The 16,199-nt window shown below is 39.5% G+C and overlaps 1 protein-coding gene and 1 non-coding gene across 2 annotated transcripts in view; one reads left to right on the top strand and one right to left on the bottom strand.

Annotated features, from left to right (window-relative positions):
• Positions 1-16,199, top strand: part of iqsec2b (IQ motif and Sec7 domain ArfGEF 2b) — a 45,832-nt gene that overhangs the window by 9,499 nt on the left and 20,134 nt on the right. The window lies entirely within an intron of this gene.
• On the bottom strand, positions 15,672-15,744 carry trnav-aac (transfer RNA valine (anticodon AAC)). Its single transcript has one exon. It is a non-coding gene; the product is annotated as a tRNA-Val (tRNA).

Below are 16,199 nucleotides of genomic sequence, written 5' to 3'. Positions count from 1 at the left end.
GCGATAGAAAGAGAGAGCGAGAGATGCAGAATGAAGAGAGGAGAGAGTGGAAGTGGGAACAGGAGCGCGGCAAAAGACATCCAGTGGGACTGAATGACAACGCCAGTAGATGCGCAGATGACCCAAGATGCCTCTCAGGTCAAAGTTGGGATGCTGCATGTCTACTTTAGCTCGTTTCCCTTTTGTCACTTCCACGTTTAATGCGGGATGCCCACTTCCACTTGCGCGTGCGCACAGGTGCCCACTGCAGTCATTCGCAGCTGTCAAATTGTTGGCCCGCCTTCTCCCAGCTTTTGCCTGGCACTTGGCGCCATACGCCCACGCGCACACGCAGGCAAGCAGGCCGCGTGCACTGTTGCCAAGCAGCAGGAGACTCTAGTGGAAAGTACTTGTTAGGGGGGTAGTGGGATGGCTGAAGCTGGCGGAAGGGGTGGGACGGTGTGTGTATAACCGCCCCTTTAACTTTGGGCTCTGGCGGAGTGTGTGTGGTAATCAAGCGTCTTTGTTCAGCGGGAACCGGGTGGGGGGGAGTCATGCGCGTGCCGGAGGTGGATGACGCAGTGTATGCAGTGTATGCCCACTCGCCGCCTCAGACAAAATGGGAAAAGCTTCATTTCATGTGGCAAAGATTGCACTGCCACACGATAGCGAGTGCAAGTCAAGGTGACGCCTATTCATAGCCTTACCTACGCATGATTACCGCCCCCGCACCATTTGCGCAGTGCCACCTAGAGACGGCCATGTTCACGTTTGCCCGGCGTTCCCGCCTCTCCTGATGCCGTTCACCTTTGACCTCGCCCACTCTCGCGGAGCTTGCTCTGCTCCCACTCTTGCAGCTGCATGGTGTGCTCCAAGAGCAGGCCTCACACTTTGTGTTGCCTTTAGGATGATGGAAAGAAGAAAAACAGATAAGTCAACAACGAAAGCATGTAAACAAAATTTTGGATGGAAATCCATCCAATTACCAGATGGAATAATCCATCCATGCATCCATCTTGAGGCAGTAGGTGGTGTACACCCAGAATAGTTGAACATGAACAAGAAAAGTTGCAGCTCTTCCATAGTGGAACATGAACAAAATAAAAATTGTTTAAAGTGCCAAACAAATGAAAATAGCATAGACATGTTAGCCACGTTAGCCGTGTTAGTTAGCCGCAACGACAAACCAGGAAGTGGACGGGATTAGCTGCGACTACCAAAGAGTATGAGTCACATCGAGAAGAGGCTCGTGACAGTGTCTCATACCGTGGCTCAAGGGGGTGAATTAGTGAAAAGTTGCTGGAAACTATTCATTCAAAGCTTTCTTTTGCCACGAATGAGATTTTTGTATATTTTTGCAACCTAGTCTTACTGTGCTATTAAGTTTGGTTATATAGCTAAGGTCACTGTTAAGATGATAATGCTTTGGAATTAGAGGAACAAAACATTGCTAACGTTCTGTATACCATGCTTTTTTTTGCTGCTACACATTCTGTGTAAGATTATGTACAGATATGTGAGGGTGAATTACATCTTTTATGAGCAGCCTGTTTGTTAGCAATTACATCATTTGTCATGGATGAAAGTAGGTATGCAAATGCGCACAGTAAATGCACGCAACGTTACGCATCAGTGATTTTAGTCTCGTGTGCGTACCTGCATACCACTTATGCGCGCCTCTGTGCCTCTGTGCATAAATGCGCATATATATATATATATATATATATATATATATATATATATATATATATATATATATATATATATATATATATATATATATATATATATATATATATATATATAATTTCTGGTCGCTCAAAATCTGTCATTGCTCACTCCTGATACCCCTCCCTTTCTCAACCTCTGGCTCACACACCACACACACACGCACCCTACTAAGTCCAAGTGTGCCCAGTAGACTCCATCCTGGCCTTTCTAATAAAATCTCATGTGACTGGGTTGGATGCCATTAACTTTTGCTGTCTTAGTCTGACAAAATGGACACAACAGCGGACACAAATGAATAGACTGGCTCTAAGGGTGATATACGTAGCTTTTGCTAACCCACTTAAAAAGTGATTGCTCAGGAAAGGGCTGTTGGGATAGGATCAATGTGCTGTAATTCTTAATCCTTGAACCATTTTGTCCATGGCATGTCACTGCCATTTTTATGAAGACCCTCGGGATCTGTTTTACTTGGTGTGAAAATGCATTAATACTGTATGTCTCCGTTGGCACTGAGGAATTCAAGCACAAGTGCTCATAAAAGCATCATGGGCTCCTATGGGCGCTGTGCAAGGAGATAATCTCAGCCAAGATGTTGTACAGTAGCTGCTGCTGAAATCCAAATATGTGTGCAAGCGCTCAGGCTTACATAACAGCTCCTCCGCCAGCAATATTGAGAACATCCACCAGCAGATCCTATCTTGCCGTTCACTTGTCCTTTCCAGGTTTATAATCTCTGCGTGATCTGCCTTGTTCCACACTGTAAAAATAACTTCCTGCTGTAATCAATTTTAATTACAATTTCATACCATGGCCGCTAAGCAGAGAAGGCTCTGCCGACATGATTAAACATTGTAATAGTTTCACACTATTTCTTGCAATTATGCTTATTAAATATTGCCATGACAACTGCGATGAGCGGGATAGCTCATTTTTATATTCTCCAACACAAAGCAGTGCCTCCATGCTGACTGTGGCTAAGAGGTTAACATTTGACCTCTTATGTCAAATTTCTTGGCAGGGTTGTGCTTAGCCAAAATCCATTCAGGAAACCAGCTACAGAGCTTGCTGTATGAATGTTCATATGATGGAATGCTAATGTGTTTCGGGTATCCACAAGGATGAGTGGATCCATCGATTTTTCATCTTTCGCTCTTTGTCACGCTTTTGTTTGTGAGGCGTTGAACTTTTGAATGAACAGCGTACACTCTCAAGCGTTAAGCACTCATTACTTAAGGTGGAATTCTTGAGTTGACAAGAATTACGTGCAAACTTGTCCAGGTTTTTAAAACCATTGTCTTGACAACCATTGTCTTGGTGTGTTCTGGTTTCAGGCACATCTTAAACGCTAATAAAGACTTAAGACTCCAGCAAATTAAAGAAGACTCAAGCATTCATGTGTTTGTTTATTGCTGAACAAAAATTGCTCACTGAAGGCTACTTTTGCTTTATTTTTATTTTAGTATGGTAAATGTGTGTTATTGTAACACACTCTGCATTATACCGTATATTTGTTTGAAAATAAAAAAAAACTGTGTTCTGCTAGTCAATGAGACCAAAAGCACTTTTTGGATCTTGTGACCGTAGTTTCAACCAAAGTTCTCCTTAAATGGGAAATGATTCCTGTTTGCCCTCATCAGGCCAAAATGTCGGTTGCCATTCTCTTACACAGCTGCATGGAGTGCTGCATGCGGCATCTCTTTGCATTGCATTTCTTTGCTGAAATGATAGGGACAGCGTGTCCTTGACAGCATCTGGACGCAGCGAGAGCCCAGCATTTACAGTACATGTTCATCTCTGCCGCTGGACTCTCATCAAGACTGCAAACAGATTGTTCTTCAATTCCTGTCAGTTTGGAAGGCAGCTTTGTGTCCACGTTAGTTTTATTTATTTATTTATTTTTTGTTCCACATTGCAGATTTTTAAACTGTTCTTATTAAATTTCAATTCAGCTTTTTCCCCTGATTAGTCACAGGATTTTGTGGCAAACATTTTTCCACACAGCATAACTGCAGACTGCAATTGGGACTAAGATGGGTGGGAAGCGGTAAAGAATGTCCAAAGCTTGGTGCCATCTCACACTTTAAGGAAAGATTATATGCAGCATGTCTGTTTATTGCAGTGATGATCTGCAACCTTACTAACTACAGGATGGTAAACAAACCTCATTAGCTAATTTAATTTAGTCTACGCCTACCAGCTCTATTTAGAGCAAATTCTAATCCCTTCGCAGATGGTACGGAAAGCTGCTGGTATCATTACAATGGTTTTATTGAAAACCAGTCAGAAAACAAAGCATATAACAACAGGAACATTTGTAATTGGCCCTGAGAGACGGTCAACATAATTAATTTTCAAAATGAAATTCAGGATTGTAGGTCTCAAATGTTATTGATCAACTATATGACCCACACATCTAACAAATATGCTTTAGATTCCTGTGTGATCGCAGTTTGGTTCCTATGGATTTCCAAAATTATTTTTCGATGACTGATGTGCAGTATCTGTAAGGTGGGAAGTAGAGGTGAAACTTGCTCAAGGCATTTTTGCCTCAGCTACCCGTTCAATGTAGGAAGAAGTCAAGCTAACCACGGAAACAAGTGTTCAAACAAGTGTTGGTGTTATAAATGAAAGTAAAACGCCTAAGGCCAACTTCAAAATAAATCTTATCTTCCCAGTTTTCTCGTTGACATCAATGCCTTGGTACACATCATTTTGAAGTAGATCCTGGCAGCGTGTTGCGGCGTCACGGCTAACTTGACTAATCACTGATGTCAAGAACACTTCCTGAAATCTAGTTCAATTTTTAGTTGTGCTAATGAAGGATGATTAATAAAAAGATTGAATTATTCTGACATTGTCTTATACTGCGCCTCTGAAATGACAATGTATCCTGTGCTACGTTTAAAAAAAAAAAAATCAACTTATTTTATACTATAAAAGCTATACAATCTATGGCTACTTTCGAAGAGTAGCCCACATTTTTGGGGGGGAAAAAGGAATGCTCCTTACAAACGTAATAAATGTTAAAAAAAAAAAAAAAAAAAAGACACATCAACTCTGTATTTCTTTTTTTTAGTATCATTAACAACTCAAGTATTACACAATAAGATAGCAATGAGCCAGAAAGAAAGCAGGAAAAAAAAACTACAGCCTATTTTACTTATCTCACCTAAATAGAAAACAAATACTACATTGTTGTTTTACTCAGCAAACACATTTGTAAAATTTTATTTGGATACCTGATTATTTAATAGAATTTCAGTGGGATATCTGCAGCCCTTGTGATTGATGAACCACAATCTATTCATTAGGGACCCATTCTATTACTGGTACTTTGTGTCTCTTTCTTGCACCCTTAGCCTCGACCTCGCCATGTGTTCTCAGATTGCAAATCGCCATGCTTGCCTTTCAATGTGCCATTCGTTGTGAGCATGCTGCTTTCTGATCCGTCCGCTTCTCTCACTTCACATCTTTGTTGCTGCTTCCGCGCTGATCTTTTCGTGTGTCTCTGCTTTTTCTGTGTGCGCGCTTCATCTCCACCCGCCGCTGTCAGTGTGCGACCGTGGTCCATGTCAGGGCAGCAGCCCACCTCCGCTCCCAGCACTCCCTCAACGCCGGCGGGCTCCTCCGCCCTCGCCACCCTCTTCTCCAGCAGTGTGAGCGTTCACAGCTTCGTCAACCTCCATCAGTATTGCTGCCCCTCGGCGGACAAAAACTCGCGGCGGCACGACAGGTACGACCACAACAAGTCGCCTGCCGACAGGCTCCCCTGCATCAATGTCGCCATCACGTCATGTCACGTCAGAAACAGTGCTAGCTTGACTTGCGAGTGCGCCGTCTTAAGAAGTTTTCAGGTTCCTGGCCGTTACTTGTTTAAGTCGGAGTGTTAGGGTCGTAAAAATACCATTTTTTTCTCATTTTGATACACAATAGTGTACGTTTTTAGTTTTGCTTTTGTTGGAAATTTAAAACAAAGTCCAGTCAAATTTTAACATTTATGCTAAGGTTTTTTGAGACCTTGATTTACTGTAAGAAAGGGAGGTGTTGTTCAAATTTTTATTTAACTTTTTAAGACATGCTGGTGATGACCCTAGAAGCTTCCTGATGTTTTTGTCTAAATTTTTTAACAAAGATTTATGTTGCCAAAATTGTATTTTAAACAAATCAACTTACCGTATTTTCCGCACTATAAGGCACATCTTCAATTAATGTCATTTTAAAACTTTTTCCATATATAAGGCACACCGGATTATAAGGCGCACCCTCAATTAATGACATATTTTTCAATAACAATATGGTAATACTCAAAGTAATAACGATATAACTCAAAATAATAATAACTCAATAATAACTCAAAGTTTCTGATACCAAGACGAGTATTCAACTGTTGAGTCGTAACTTGTATGGAAAAAAATAACATCTTTAACATTTTCCTCTCCTACAACACACAAAATTTCCCCAAATCAAATCAAATCAAATCAATGACAGACCATTTAAAGACAACTATTGAAATGTAGACTTTTTCCTTAAAGTTTCATGAAATTAATAAGCAATTTTCTATTTTTTAAACGTGTAACTTGTAGTTACTGTATAACTGCTTCAAGAGAATGGCCATTGGTTGTTTCAGATGCCATCTTGAAATAAGGCCAGATATCGACTAAATATCAATAGTTGGTATCATTACTCACCCATCCCAAAAAATGTCCCTATTTCTGAAAATCAAAATCCACTCCAAATATCAACCTCCTTGACTAATAATGATCAGCATCAGCCCTGAAACAAACATATTAGTGTATCGCTATTATTTTATCGCAAATGTATGCATAAATAACTATAATTCATCTCATGAACATACCTTTCAAACGTGTTGAAATCCTTTGAACGTGTGATTCAATCCATCGAAATTGAGGACCAATTTGGTCTTTGTCAAGACAAACACTGAAAAACTGAAGCAGATGAAAAAAATTCCAAATCAATGAGGTAACGACATTAGCAAATGGCATCATCAGCTAGTAGAACGGGAATTTTTTTGCACGGAAAACAACTACAAAGGCCATTTTGTTGAATCTCCACAAAATCTAAGATGGGGAAACCCGGCACAAAGAAATAAAAAGTAAATGGTGGCTCCTGATCTGGATTTTATAGCGTACCTAAAAATAGATTTCATATCACTCATTTGACTTACCAGCTCGGTCACAGGCTGAATTCAACTCACGTCAAGGTAGCACTGGATTGCATTTTCCAGCCTACTTGGTTCAGGCAGTCGCAGTCAATGCAGAGGCAATCTAACCAGCCAACTCTTTTCACGGTTTGCCAAGGTTAGTGAATGCTCCATCCTGGCTTCTCTGACCGAAGTGACACAGAAGTGACATATTACAACTGAATTTAAAAAGGAATACGTTGAATATCAAAGGTCTTTTAAAGGGGAATTCAAGTCCAAAATTTTCTTTACAATAAAGTGTTCTACATGCCTGCACTCGTCTAAACGTGGCGATCATTGCAAAATTCATGATTTTGTTCATCACATGGGGGCAACCATTTTTTCACTGGCCGAAAATTAGATCACAATCATGCCTGTCTGAGGTTACAATGGGCTTCAGCGATTAAGTATTTTATTTGAGCACAGAAGAATAAATCATACGTTTCCTCTCGATTTTATTTGAGCACAGAAGAATAGATCATACATTTCCGCTCGATTGCGAATGGCCAACTTTTATAAAATGTTGATGCTCAACATTTTTTTTTTACTTAGATCCTAACTTTGCTTAGCAGCGCTCTACTTTCCTTGTAGACACATTAGATTTTAGACAAACTCTTTCCCATAAATTTGGACTAAGATTAATTTATCACCTGAAACATTCCACTTGAGTCAGCACAGTTTGTTAAAATGTGATCAGTAGGAAAGGCTAATGTGTCAGGCTGTCACCATGAAAGTGCTTGCAGAGACATTTTTTGTCTACTATGCGAGCACTTTAGCGTTCTTAGCTAGTGGCTAATTTATGCTAGACACAGTTTCCGAGCCACCAGTAAATTTGAGCAACAGTTGTCCTACGACAATGACATTAAATAAGGCATTTGTTAGCACCCTTAATTGCTGATTTTGATTGTGATTTTAGAACAACGTTGCATTGTTAAAATCATGAGTTTTGAGCTTCCGTTTTAGAAAGACTACAGTAGTCAAGCTGCTACCGACACAACAGCTTCAAAATAAAAGTGTCCAAAGCAATCGTGTCCAAATAAAATTTGGTAAACTACGATTTATTTTGTTGTTGGCATTCGAGATCATTGACAGTCGCTGCTGCGATTAGCCTGACATTTTTTGACTAATGTCTAAGCTTAGAAGTGGGTATCTGGGGCAGGAAAACAAAAGCCTCGGGCATTTTGTATTTTTTACGATCTACTCTAATTACTCGTTTCTGCCCTAATTACAACCAATCACAACTCACCTGTTTTACGTTAGGCCAAGCTGAGCCGTGCTCGGTTGTTACCTCAGCTCTGTGTAACTGCAATGTCACAACAATAGAATTCAAAACATTGTGGATTTTGATGCTCAAGGTGTCTTCCAAAAATGCATTCTTCATGAGAAATCTGTTTCGACGCGCGTGTGTGTGTGTTTGAGAAGGAGGGGTTGGGTAGCATAGAAAATGTAAAAAATGTTTTTGGGTTGACTTCCCCTTTAATAATGATGTCAATTGTCCCTTTAGCTATATGGTGGAGATTGTGGCAATGTTCTGCTTTAATAAATTCTCATCACTGCTACTCCTTACAAAAAAAAGAGAAACGAGAAAACTCTTAAAACACTTCCAAGGAACTGACATTGGAGCTCCCACTTCAATATTTGTCCTGAATTCCAAATGTTGCTGAATCTGTAGTCCGGGCATTTTCACATTCATTTCAAGCTTCTCACGCTTTTGCTTTGTTTGTGTCTGACGCTTGTGTTCGCTTTCTTCTTCTTCTCCTTCTTCTTCCCTTTTCTGCCTTCCCCTGTCCTCCTTGCCTTCCGTCTCTGCCCTCCCAGAGCGGAGGGGGAGGATGAGGGCGCCCACCAATTCTGCTGCTCAGCTTCGGGCTGCAGCAGCCCCTCGTCCCGTTGAGCCGAGCCGTCCTGTCACCGACCGGCTGTCCAGACAATAGACACAAATACCACCAACCAATGGTGCTTATCACCATTCATTCACTGTTTGTTGACTTGATCGGCGTTCCATTAGTGATTGTGTGGTACCTTGACTTACAAGTATCAAGTACTCTTGAGTTGTGTGTCATTTCCCATGCGCAGTAATAAGCATCTGTTCTCCACATAACCTACTGTACAAACATAAAAAAATATATGACCTGACTAATTCTTACTTTATTGTCCTTGCTTGTTCTTTTTCTGTGATTCCTATTGGTGGTTGGATTCTCAATGGTGCATTATCGCCACCAACTGGTGTCTTTCCACTGCAAAGTAGTGATGATTTAAGTGGAGAACTTCATTTACTGTATAAAACAGGGGAACTATTGTTTGTTTTGCTTTCATTTTTTAATGTATTGGCTTTGTGTGTAAAGTGCAAACCTTTAAAGTCAGAATTGTTTCTTTAAAGATAAACAATATTAAGAAGTCTCACTGAAGTCAGAACTCTCACTGGAAAGATGAAATGAAAATTCTGAGAATAAGGTGAAGAATCTTGTCTCCAGTCAGAAAGGGCAATACACCGCCTGTCAAGCCACAGTATCTTAGTCAAAGCCAAATGTTCTGAGCAAGTCAGATAATCCATCAAAACAAACTATTTACGGTGAAAATGACATACGACAGAAATGGCATTTGAACACTTTTATTTTGAAGTTCTTCCTGAAAGCATAGTCACAAGAGTACTCAACCAACATGATAATCTTTTGGTTCCCAGAGTGAGCTAGTGCTCACAAAGCTGTTCTGAAATCAATCATATTCTCGCATTTTTTTTTTTTTGGAAATGAAGATCAAACTGTCCATTCAGGAAGAATTTATATATATATATATATATATATATATATATATATCCATTTGAGAGCCACTGAGCTAACCAACATTTTTTTATATATATACTGTACTGTACAAACCTTCATTTAACCAGGAAAATGTACAGCTTGGCACAATCTGTAAATTATGTCAAGCTGTGATTAAAAAAAAAAAAAAAAAAAAAAAAGTCCATATCCAACCAGATGGCAAGATATTTCGATGTATCCAGCAACTTAATGACCGTTCGGGCCAAAGCTGTAACTGAAGGCAGGTTTACTGTGGAGTGGTGTTTGAAGAGCATAGTTTTACTTTTGTTTGTATTGAGGACAAGTTTTGCCTTGGTCAGGGCATGCTGCAGGGATAAAATCATTTTGAAGATTGGCAAATGTCGACAATAGAGAGGTTGTAGAATTGTGAAGCAAGTGTCATCGGCATATATATGGTATGAGGAGATTTTAAGATGATCACAAATATTAATACAGATTTAAAAGAGCAACATGAATCTACAGTGGCTGGATGTTGTGTTCTGTTGTCATCTAGTGGTGGAATGCCTATACCTCACTCCAGTTGAATTTTGCTTACGGCGCAAATCAATTTCAAAAAAAACCTGAGGACATTTTGTAACTTAGACATTTTTCAAGAGACTTGTAAGTCAAGGTGTCACCGTATGTTCAAGAATCTTGGTGACGTCTTTTTTTGTGCTTCTTGCTTCCACATTTTTTTCCTTTAGCCGCTGCCGTCTCAACTTGTCAGAAGGCATCATCATCGTGTGTCGTTGTACTCATTTTACTCGATTCTGGATATGCTCACTTGTCACTATTTGTTAGCCAGCCTTTGCCAATGATGTAATGCCCCTGAACTTCTCATTTAGTACGTCTGCAATTTATTGAACATGCTGTTGGTTCCGACATCTCTTTGTCCCCGCTCTCTTTCTCCAAATTTTTTTGGATTGTCGATTCTCATTCTGAACAAAATAAAGATGCATGTATTCTTTATTCTGCTTCTTTCCAGCACCAATTTTTGTTTCCACACTGAAACCTAGAATTCTATAAATACCTAACAGGAATCTAACCAAGCAAACTTTCTTTACCATAAAATTTTCTACGGTCCCCGTTAGTCTTACCATGGCATTCTGTTTAATTTTGTGTTTGTGGAATACGACTTAACCAGCGCCTGGTTTTCTCCATCTCAGGAGGTGGCTAATTTGCTACTGCTTTCAACTGAAAATTACATCACAGTTTCTCAGGGCTCACATAATTACCAATCACTGCTCATTGGTTTTCTGAGTTTGGTCCTGTGACATTCCAATGCAGAGTCATGATTAGTCGAGCCCAATACTGCATTTGCTGAAGGTGGGAAGTCAGATTTATCCCACTCAGATTGTCCCAGTTCCTACCTCAAAGTTTATAAGGCAAATGTAAACATTAAAGATGCCTGATGGTGATAGGTTGTTTTTTTTGACAACAGAAAACCTTTCTTCCTTGCGGTTAAGCAAATATATTTTACCAATTGATAGAATGTGCCATACAATTGCTTGCAGTCTGTGCAAATCACGTTGACATATATGACATTGTGTTGAGTATTTAATTCCATAAAAAAATGAGAAAGATGTAGATTATAAGATCGTAATTGTGTTTTAGAATTTAAGGTGTGTGTTTCCATGGGGGTCGCCAGCTTGAAGGCAGTTGGGTAAAGTCAGTATTCATTCATTTGTTTTTACTTTGCAATTTGGCCTTCCCAGTTCAAAAGGGCATTCAAGTGCACCGTTTCTAGTTGTAAGTTGGAAAAGGCTTACCTTTCCACCTTCCCCCAATACAGCATGAGCCCTGAGCAACTGTGATGTCATTTTCGTTCGTCATTAAGGGGCAAAATGGTTGCCCCCTGTGAGGGTTAGAAATGGGTGGAGTTTGGTGGTTCATACTCCACAAACACAATATTTATCATAATACTGTGATTAGACTAGTAGGGTTGCATAGAACATATTGTAAAATAATATATGATTGCGGTTGATTTCCCCTTCTAATGCTTGGTTTCAGAGATACGTTTTTACTTTATTACACGATTTGAATTAGTACTTGTAACTTTGCCTTTTTGTAAACAAAAACTTCACTATATATGATGTATCTGTACTCCTTAAGTATGCTTTAAAAACAGGAAAAAAAACTGATTATAAAGTAGGGTGTCCAATCGATTCTTTGGTTAAAACAACTGATTTAGAATGGAATTTTTCAATCGACAGTATATTGTTGATAAGGCCAGCAGTATACAATGTAACCAAAATCACTGTAACCAACTGAATTGATAGTTTTCTCGATCAAACTCTCTATTTTTTTCATCTTAACCAATTTGTTTTTTAAGCGTACGCCATGTGAGTTCTTAAGCCACGTCTGCCGTTGTCAAGCAATGTCATGGTGTCCCTTTGAAATGGCTTATGTAACCTTTAAAGGCAAATGACACATCCTTTTTGCTTTTTCTTTGCCTCCGTCTTAATCCCCACAAATTGCATAATCTGTCAGCAGTTGAAGTGTCATGTTGCAAACTTGGTGGCCCGAGCAACAAAGGGGCATCAGAGCAAAAGATACCTTTGCACCAGTTATTTTGGTCAAAACGCAAGATGATACATCCACGCCCAGCATGCTCATCTCCGCCCAGATTGCAACATATTTATTCAATTACTCATCCCATTTTCTATTTTTAGACACATTACGTTTGTTACATACTTGGATACCTTGACAAAAAAAAAGAAAGTGGTTTGTGATTTCAACTTCACAAAACTTTCCTTTGCTCATCGCTCCCACAACTGTGCTCTTATGTCCCTGCCCGTGTCAATAAGTCGGTGCAGCGAGGGCGGAGGCAAGGATGGTTTTTGGCCATTAAAAAAAAAAAAAACTTGAAGAATGCGGCCTGTGCAGCTTTGCAAGGTGAGCAAATGTGCGTGTGCGAGGAAAAGAAAGCGGCAAAGGTGTGTTTAATGTCATGCACAACCAGTCCATGTAAGAGCTTCGGCTGTCCGTCTCGTCATGGTAAGAACTTTTAATCATTATTTTTTTGTGAAAGGGTCACATAGGAGTATGCATAGAGAGAAATTATGTCCATGTTATTGCAATATTCATGCCCCACGTTGGAGAATCAATCTTTTAAAATCTCCTGCAGGATTGTGATTAGGGCGCAACTGATTACTTTGACTATATCGGGCAGAGATTTGCTGCTTATTTGAACTTTTTACTTCTGTTTTCTTGAAACATTTACAGTAGTTGCATAAAGGTAACACTTGTGTCTTTATTTATTACACATTAATCTATATATGCTGTACCATAATATTTTACCCTCAAATATATATTATGAAATTCATTGATGAGTTCTTTGGCGGACTTGTCATTCAAAACAAAGTAAATCTTGCTTTTTACAAGCAATGCCATTTTGTTTAAAAAATGGAAAATCATTAAAAAAAAACTTACATAAATTGAGCATAAATGTGTTAAATGACAGGCATTTAACTAATAGTATCACAGAAGTGGCAAGAATGTAAATTAATGCTATTTTTTCATTATTATTTTTTAATTAGCGCCTGGGTGGCGCAGTGGTTAGCGCGTACGCTGTTCTCCCCGATCTCGTTTGGGTTCTCTCCCAGCACTCAGGCTTCCTCCCACACTCCAAAAACATGCGTGGCGGGTGTATCGGATAGCGGCCATACTAAATTGTCCTAATGTGTGATTGGGTGCGTGAGGGGTTATTCATCTTTGTGTGCCCTGCAATTGGCTGGAATCCAGTTGAAAGTGTTCCAACGCCTACTGCCCGAAGTCAGCCGGGATAGGCACCAGCAAGCCTGCCACCCTTGTGAGGATGAATGGCTCCAGAAAATAGATGGATAATTTTATAATTACTTGGACGATCAATCCAAATTAAAAATGAAAAAACCGTCTGCCTAATAAAAGGGCATATCAGTCGGGCTCTTGTTGTAATGAAGCCGAATGTTGAATGTAGTCTTGTTCTAGGTGGTACGAAAGACATTTAATGATTTGTCTACCTACTGTGAAAATGATGGCTTTGTGCATGCATGCTTGCTGCGGAACAAATTACATAAAATAACCTTAAGTTCCCTGTGAAACAAAATGTCTTGTAAACTTGAAGCACCACAGATAGATGCGCTGTCAACAAGCCTGCCAAATTGAAATGATTAATTTTGATAGATTGTTTTTCAAACCAATATTTATTCCATTTAGGCATTTGAGAAAAGATTCTAATTTGCAATGCCGACCTAGCTGCTGTGAATGATAACATTTCTGGGAAGAATCGTGTGGGTGCTTAAAACTGTTTGATACATAGATAAACACAGAAAAACAATTTGCCTGTGGGAGTTAAGTGTGTGCTGGTGACACCTCCATATGGAATCTATCTGATGGGAGGAGAGTTTTTTTTCTAAATCTAGTTTGTCAATGAAGGTGTGAGTACATCTTGGGGTAGGTGAATACAAACCTTACGTGAAATTTAAAGGTATCAGCAAATCTTATTTAATACTATGACAGGAACCGTATTTTTTCTGTTCATATCGAGACTTCGTTAATTGGGACATGAAGCAAATTATTTCTAGATTTCCCAATATAAAACCAATGAGTACATACTATATTATTCACATTGTATTTATTAGTCGTACGGTACTACATGTTTTTCATGTAAAATGAGTGATGGGCGGGAACCGATCGTAATTCTTTTTTCTCATCCAAAAATGCTTTCCTGAAAAAATATATTTTGCCGGGGGTATTTCATTTAGAAAAAGTTGCGAACCACTCATCCAAATCATGAGTGATTTATCTGGATATAAAACTTTTCAAACATTTCAGTTAGCATCAGCAAAGGGCAGCAAATGCGATTGTTTGTCGAGGATTCGTGTGTTTGATCTTTATTCTCTTTGACAGGAATTGATAATGTGCCAAATTTGCCCAAAAATCGAGTTTGCAGTTTTTTACAGCCGTGAGTGGGTGTTTGGTGTCTGGGGAATGCCATAACCCCAATAAAAGTGTCGATTGTCTTTGTTGAGTGTGGCCACAAAGGAATGTTGATTTATTTTTATTTTTTTTGGTTTCATGACACATAAGACATTGATTTATTGTACTGTGTGTGTGCGCCTACTCTGGGATGTTACCGAGGGCCACAAACAAGCTGAGCAGCAAACGCTGAGAATCTACACTAAAACAAATGGAGATGAGCAGATTAGAAAGCAGCTCGTTATTGTCCACCTCTGCCAAGTTCGACCGACTGCCGTTCCGTCACTCGTGCACAGCAGGCACATTTTCCAATTTTTAGATCCAGATCTTGATCATGTTTATCTTACCAAGTCCTAGTGTACTCGGTGGCCTTTGAAATAATGTCTCATGTATTTTGGTGGGATGCAATTCATTTTGCTGTCTTGCTGAGACATAGTGGACACAACAGTGGACACAAATGAGTAGACCGGCCCTCAGGAGTATATGTAACAACTTCTAATAGTGCGAACATGTTTCATAATTTCTGTAGCACATCATTTTTTCTTTTTTAATTGGACACAGGAAGTAATCCATTTTTGTACATTTGTATGTTCTGGAGGCATTTACATTGTGATGTTTCGTGATTGTCATCTATCTACGTGCCAAGCCAACTATTTTCAACAAAAAAGACACATTGTACAATTAGTAGCTGTGAAGAATTCTTTAACAATTTCATAGCAGGGTAATTCACTAAAATTGGAAATTGTCCAAAGGCATTAAACATGACACTTATTTTTTTCATTAAGTTCGGTTCAAGCTACCTCTCACCTGGCTGCTCTCACCTATTGCATGATTTGCATACGATTGTTCTGCATTACCTGTCAAGTCATTTTACAAATTGTAATACAGTAAATGGCGTATAATATCACGTAAAAGCAGCCGAATACATTTGCGTTGCACGATCTGGTTTATTCTTGTGAGTCAGTAACTGAAGTCGGAGGGAAGTAAAAAAATCAAAACATTGTTTCCGCCCGGTCTCGAACCGGGGACCTTTCGCGTGTTAGGCGAACGTGATAACCACTACACTACGGAAACCTGTGTTGAACTGCGGTATCCGTTTTTTTATAAATTAAGACCCAGCGAATGGCGTGAGCCGTCACAAGATCAGCGTTCGCCGCCTTAAAATCAGCGCAACAGTAGTTACCACGACATCTGTTTTAACAACCACCGGCGATTCACACTTTTCCTCCTTGCTCCTCAAGGTATGGCTGCAGTGCGGCCGATTTAATCGAACCGTGACTGTTCTGACATCTTCAGGCCAACTTTGGTATTACAATTTAGCGCAATGAAAAGGCAATAACGTTGCATACAAGGTTGTAGCGTGGGACGAGACTGCTGGTTTTTTTTTCTATTGTAGCCCACATCTGTTAGTTTAGCTGCTGAAGATGGTTTTCCTGACTGGTCCACCAATATTTTCACTCTTATATAAGGGCTATATTATCTGTATCTAATAGATTACACAATAGTGTGCCATAGAAATTATGTCGACG

This window comes from Hippichthys cyanospilos, chromosome 2 (genome assembly GCF_059441005.1).
Source record: "Hippichthys cyanospilos isolate Australia breed blue-spotted pipefish chromosome 2, RoL_Hcya_1.0, whole genome shotgun sequence".
Taxonomy (NCBI): domain Eukaryota; kingdom Metazoa; phylum Chordata; class Actinopteri; order Syngnathiformes; family Syngnathidae; genus Hippichthys; species Hippichthys cyanospilos.
The sequence above is the reverse complement of the archived record's forward strand: the minus strand, read 5'-3'. Positions and strand labels throughout refer to the sequence as shown.